Raw genomic sequence first — 7,012 nt, 5'->3', positions numbered from 1 at the left:
GGAAATATCTAGAAATTATAGAATGGCACGCTACATAAACTCTTTGCTGATTTTGATCAACAAGCAGTCGAACAATATGCATGCTTCATAGCATAAAAATGGTGCCACTAGACTCATATGATAAGTAATTTGGATCATATTTTTTAATCACTACAAAATATTTTTTGCAGTAACAATCAAATTTTGGAGACTGCCCCAGGGTAAAGCGGTGCCTAAAGCCAGGGTTCAAATTTTCGGTGTTACTGGTCAAATTTGAACAAAATTGGGTCATATTTGCTGTTTTCAGTCAAATTTCTGAGAATTTTCAAATGATTGTGTACTGAAATCTTCTGAATTTTAGCCATACGGGCTATTGGGGGGCGGGTCCCTTTTTCTCAAAACTGAAAAACCAAACCTTACCTGAAACAACGAATCAATGGTGAAAAGTTTGAGTGTTTCACTATCAAATTCAGAAGCTACAGCGTTGTGTAGGTACAAATGGAGGGACTAGTTATGTTATGGGACAATTCCTGGCTCCACAGCTTTATAGAGATCACATAATTTTGGTTTCTCACCGGTTCCAACATATTCTTTAAATAAAACCCAGAAGCCACTGCATTATCCGTTGTATAGTTTTTCAAGAACAACAGCACCATCTTCAATGCTCAGCACAGGAGGTTGCTGATGTCGGCACGGTACGCAACGAGTTGTGTCCACTGCATGCTTGCGATTCAGTGAACTTCGGGGCCGGAGCTTTCAGAAATCTCCATGCATGTGACCATACACGTGCTTGCCACACGCATCGCCCCTTTCTCTGTTAGGAGGGTTAACAAATTAATTCGTGGTAACCGATCTTATCATTTCGCTTCCATAATATAAATATATCAGCTATTGAATTTGAATTAAAAAATTTAAAAAAATAAAAAAATCTTAGAAAATCTTTAAAATACTAGAGATAATTCTAAGAATTTCTGTGAAAAAAATTCAAAAATAATATTGTTTGCATCATATTCTATAAGGAGGAAGTTTTAAAAAAAAGAAAAAACTTGAAGCGCACAACTTATTTATTAACTCATATTAAAGAAAATCTTAACATGCAAACACATATTGTTATTGTGTAGGGTGTATCTTAAGAGGATCTTAAAATTGGTTTCACTTCAGTTAGAGTTTTATTAATTTCTCCATAATTTTTAGAAAGTTCAGAAGCATAAAGTGAATATGTTAAGAAACAACATTGTGATTAACTTTTTCATGTCTATCATTATTTTTTCTACATAAAGCATAGTATAAGTAAACTAATAAAAGTAGCTTCACTAATTTTGGAGGTATGATAGGTTAGTTATAAATTAATCTAGTTGCAACATATTTATACAATCATGCATGTTACAATAACTATTTCATGAGTTCATGTATTTTTAAAAGACATAAGATCATGTAAGAATACTAACAAAATTGGTTTCATGATTTTTTATTAGCAAATAGTTTATGCATTTAACTTGGTTTAGCAAATACATTTTCTCATACAAAATATTAAACTTTTTTATGAGCATAAATACTTTTATCATGTAGATCATGTTATAAGGAAACCAACAAAATTTGTTTCAGTTGATTTGAAGCTCAGATGAATTAGTTATTGATTTTATAAGGTTGAGCCATTTTTTTTGGTTTTTTGTTGAATATCACTGAAATTCAAGAAATCCGCTCGATAAATCGCTAAAACTAACCAGTTACCGATAAAATCGAGCGATTACCGACAATACGAAAAATGCGGAAAATGCGCTTGATAAATCAGCAAAACCACTCGGTAACTGGTGCAAACCAAACGGTTACCGTTCGGTCAATTCGGTCGGAATTCTCACTAAATTTCAAATTTGGCGAGTGAATTTGAGCGAATTCTCGTTGAATTTCGAGCGGTTATCGCGATAACCGTGATTTTTCGGTTACCGTCGGGTCTCAGTTTTCGTGCTCCAAACAGTTTTGTAAACCTTGCTTAGGATCCCTTCTCACTTTCACACCTCTTTTTCGAATGGCTTTGCCGCTGATGTTACGCCACATGTTCAAGAATACTGCCAGAAAACTATTAAAACATGGATAAATTAGAACAACATATGAACTTTTGGATACAAACTCGTTACGCTACTACAGAAAATCTCATTATTGTTGGTTTAAAACTGGTATCACTTTCGATTTTTAAACCGACAGTGATAATCATGAACTATCATTACCGGTTCAAAGCTAGAACTGATAATGATAATGCATTTATATGTGCAAAAATACTTTACCGTGAACTCTTTAGTCTGGGGATTTGTTTCAAGTTTTGAGACAGAGACCCATGTCAAAATGTTTGAGGTAGAGTATCTATATGATGAAATGTCCATTTTATATCTTGAGGTATCCGAGTGATAATAGTATATCTAAATGGATGGCGAAAACACAATCATCTTTAAGAAAATATATTTTCTGCCACTCATTTAGATTTGCTTATTACCACAATCTAGCTTGAACAAATGGCAATATCCAAATCTATATTTGCAATAACAATAGTAAATCTAAATGAATGAAAAAATATAATCATTGCCATTCGTTTAGATCTACCTATTGCCACAATCTTTAATGCTCACACAACATTTGCTTTGGAGACGATGAGATGAGCTCGTTTAGATGGGGAGACGGCGACGTCGGATGGTGAGGCCGGTGACTGGCGAAGAGACGGTGAGGGCTCGGAGGGAAATGAGGGCAGTCGCGAGTTATAATTTGGTTATAATTTCAGCATCAGTGAGGTGGCAAGCTGTTTAAACGAGGGAGGGGGCACAATTGCTATGTGCAGATGAGGGAGGGGGCAAGCAATTATAATTTGGTTTTGGGAAGGTAGAGGCTTTTATATGGGATGAGGGTGGATATGAGAACTGTTTAAGCAGAGAGGGGGCACAATTGCTATGTTCGGATTGTCGCAATTATAATTTGGTTTTGGGAAGGAAGGGGCTTTTATATAGGATGAGGGTGGATTTGAGAACCATTTAAGCAAGGGAGGCACCACAATTGCTATGTTCGGATTGGCGCAATTGTAATTTTGTTTTTGGAAGGTAGGGCTTTTATATGGGATGAGAGTGGATTTGAGAACCGTTTGATATATATGGATTGGAGATGACTCAAAAGTTTAGCAAATTGTCAAGTAATGTTGGAATAGTCTCACATTGATTAAAGAGCAATGCACTTAACTTAAAAGTGGGGAACTCCTCACATCATTGGCACGCTTTTGGGGTGAAGAAAGACCATTTCGATCCTAAAATTAGTATTAAAGCTCGGTCCTCAAGTTGTGGGCTACAATCATTGGTCCAAGGGACACAAGTGTGTGTGAAGGTCTGGTGGACCGTTTATGCCGGCATGGCCTAAGGGACCTTATTGGCTATCTTTTGAGGTACAGAAAAGTCCTTTCAATCCTACATGCAATCATAAGATATAGAAAAGTTTGCATATAGTCAAATGAATTTTTGTTTTCATGTCTGCTTTGATTTCAATGCCGCTCTTATGTATGATACTTTTAGTAGGATCAAAAGGCCTTTTTACGTCGAAAAGGTAGCTAATGAGGTGAGAGGGGCACCCCACTTTTAGGTTGGGTGCATTTCCCTTCCATTATCAATGTGGGACTATTCACTACCACTAAAAACCTTTTTCTTGATGGGCTATCACTACCGATTTGGGTAGAGGAGACAGTAATAATGTATCACCATCGGTTTTTGAGAAACATTGGCACAAATATTTGAATAGGGAAAAACCGGCAGTTCTAAGTTCTATATCATTACCATAGATTTATATTGTAGATCTTGAATAGTTTCAAAGGAGCAAATTTGACTTTGGACCATGTATTAGTGCACTTTAAACCACCTTTTGACTATGCTCATGTGTCAAGCAATTCCATCCATCTCAGCTTCACGTATTAAACTGTAAAGCCATCCTACGTGTACTCTAGATCTCCGTTGTGTCGGCTAGGGACACAACATTGTAAAGATAGGTGGCAATGAGGTAGACATGGCGAGGTAGTGCGGTAGTGCAGGTGGTGACTTGATGAGCGGTGATGGCAAGGCAGATGAAACCAGAGAGGAGCGTCCGTGCAGGCAACAACTTGTGTTAGCACCATCTGCAAGGAACGAAAGCAGATGCCGAAGTCTGCAAGCGGTGACTCTTGGACTCTGAGACCTGATATAGAAAGGTGGCTCTAGTAACTTCATGCTCAGAGGGGAAGTAGACAAGGAGGAATGAACAGAGAAGAAGAAAGTTGGGTAGGAAACAACAATCTACCTTCCCAAGTGAATCCATGAAGTTGAGGTGGATAAAACTATTTGTCACACGAGCACGATCAAAGGCCGAATTCTTAAACATGGTGCAAACTAAAAAAAACTAGCTTAAAATATATAGTTCAAAATAACACATATTGTTAATAGTTCAAAGTGCACCCAAACACACTGGTACTTGGCCAAAAGTAAAATTTGGTCTATTCAAAATTCTAGCTAGTCGCTTCAATAGTCTACGTGCTTTTGTATCTGTAATATGCACTACTACAGAACCTATCATAGATAGTGGTCTATCACTGTCGGTTCACCAAAAACAGACACTACTATAGTTACCACTGTTGGTTCGTAAAAAAGTAACATCACTGTTAGTTCTTAATAAAAACCGGCACTGATGCTTACGTATCACTGTTGGTTCGTAATAAAAATTGACAGTGATAGTATCATAGCCAGTTTTTAATACTAATCAACAGTGATAGGCTATCCAGATCCGAAATCGCAATCAAATCGGATTTTGGCTTGACCTCCTATTCGGCTCTCTCTCTCCCTTATCTCTTCAGGTCAGCTCTCTCACTCCCTTATCTCCTCACCTCCACCTCTCTCGCTCTCTACCTTCGCCTCTCTCGCTCTCTGCCTTCTCCCCCACTGCCGGCCTTGCTCCTCTCCCCCATCGTACCCCATCCAAGTGACGACAGAGGCTAGCGAAGGTGGAGGCTGGCGGTGGCGGAGTGCGCCAGATCCCATTCTCCCCACTAGCCTCCTCCCCTTGCAAGATCCACGGTGAGATCTGCGTAGGGATCTGACCATGGATCTCGCTAGGGTGACGGGCGTGAGGAGGAGGCAGAGGTGAGTGGCGGGCATGAGGAGGAGGTGGAGGTGAGCAACCAGGGCTGAGGGTACCATTGGTGGTCGTCGTGTGTGCTGTGGCGGCAGCCTTCGTGCTGTCGTGTGCTGAGGCCATGTGTGCTGAGGGCGCTGCTGTTTCCCGCCATGTGTGCTCATCGTCTTGTGTGCTGTGGCGGCGGCCTTCCTACCACCGTATTTTCTTGTGCAGGGCGGTGGCGGCGAAGCGGTGGCACGGCAGTGGCGGCGGAGCGTGCCAGTGGTGGCGGCAGACGAGTGGAGGCACTTGATCAGTAGTGGTGGGGGCTAGTGGCAGCGATGAGCTCCATCATGTGGAGCCAGCAGTGGGCTCGACTCAATGCATGGAGCTGGTTCGTTTGTTTGGCCTTTTTCCTTTTTTTGGTTTTTTGAAAAACCTCATCAATATCGATTCTAAAACTGGCACTGCTAGTCCTTCAACTATCAATTCTGCTTATGCAGTGCTGGTTCCAAAATTAGTATTGATGAGGTTTTGAAACCGACACTGTTGACCTATTTTGGTGTAGTGGTGGAGAATATTTTGTTTCACTTAATTATCATGTAACATGCGGAATTGTATATATGGTGTACGTACATGCGAGTACCATCCGTAGATGTGTGACCAAAAAGCAGGCTACGGTACGTCATGCAGACATCATATCAAATCTTGGCTGTTTGTTTTAGATACACGTACGCGCTCATTTTTCAACAAGACAACGGTAGCGTGGTCATAAATACCAGCATATGTCAGGGAAAAAAATTTGGTCGAAAACTGGTGATAAACCTAGTTTATCGGGTTTATTGATAATTTTTTACATATTTACTTTTATTTTTTAATTTTATTTGAATTTTATGATATATCAGATAAATCGTGTTTACTGGTGATCTTTGTAAATTTAAAAAAACTGTGGCATATGTATGGCCTAGCCAGTTGGGCATTTTCGTCTGTTTCATGGCCGCTTACTAGTGTTCTCGTTTTATTCTACAAAATATTTATTTATAGGTCAACTAAGGTTATATTTTGCATAATTTCTGCTTGTGCACATAATATAGCTGCTGACAAAAGCTGGTACGAGGCAGCTCCTGCTTGTCAGTCGGATCTCGACTTCTCACTCATCACGCCATTTGGTAGCACATATGTTATTTTTCTTTAGAGAACTTGAACCCGTTCACAACCTAAATCTTGGTCAATGTACATTCTTAGTTAATATTTCCCGCAATACATTCGAAATGTAAATCTGACTGACACTATAAGATGGCTTATTTTCCCTTGGAAATTAAAGAAGAAGATGGCTTATATATCTAAAACATTCTCAAAATATATTTTGGGTATTCAAGTCATGAACCCAAATCATAACGTACCGAGACGTGTGTAAAGAAGTATGGAGAAGATGGAAGGCATTATTGCCAAAGCTTTGAAAGTTCTTGTCCAGCTACTGTCTTTATGCAGATGAGCACTTACTTTTTTCTGCAATTAAGCAGAACATAGATCTGGTACAGAAAGGCAAGGGGAAGTACTAGCAAAACTGGATCTAGAAACTGGAAAAAAGGGGTAGACAATGATCCACACAATGATTGATCCCAGAGCGCACATGCGTGGCATGAGGTGTGCCGAGGATTTTCGGCTCAGCCCACCCTGTACCTGCGCTTTGCCCACATGCATGGCTGCTGCAAGTAGGAGTAACTCATTGGTCATTGCCCCCAGCGCATTACTAGTTCCACTCTTCCCAATTGAACCCTGCTGTCCTGAAATTTTGTAGATGAATCTCTTATGGGATATACTCTTCTGCACGTTAGCATTTGGCACGTATCCATGTGGGGCACTCTAGCTACTCTATCTTCAACGACCCGATCATCCTAACGTAGTAACGTGGCTGGATGCA

This window comes from Phragmites australis, chromosome 3 (assembly GCF_958298935.1).
Source record: "Phragmites australis chromosome 3, lpPhrAust1.1, whole genome shotgun sequence".
NCBI classification, from domain to species: domain Eukaryota; kingdom Viridiplantae; phylum Streptophyta; class Magnoliopsida; order Poales; family Poaceae; genus Phragmites; species Phragmites australis.
The sequence above is the reverse complement of the archived record's forward strand: the minus strand, read 5'-3'. Positions refer to the sequence as shown.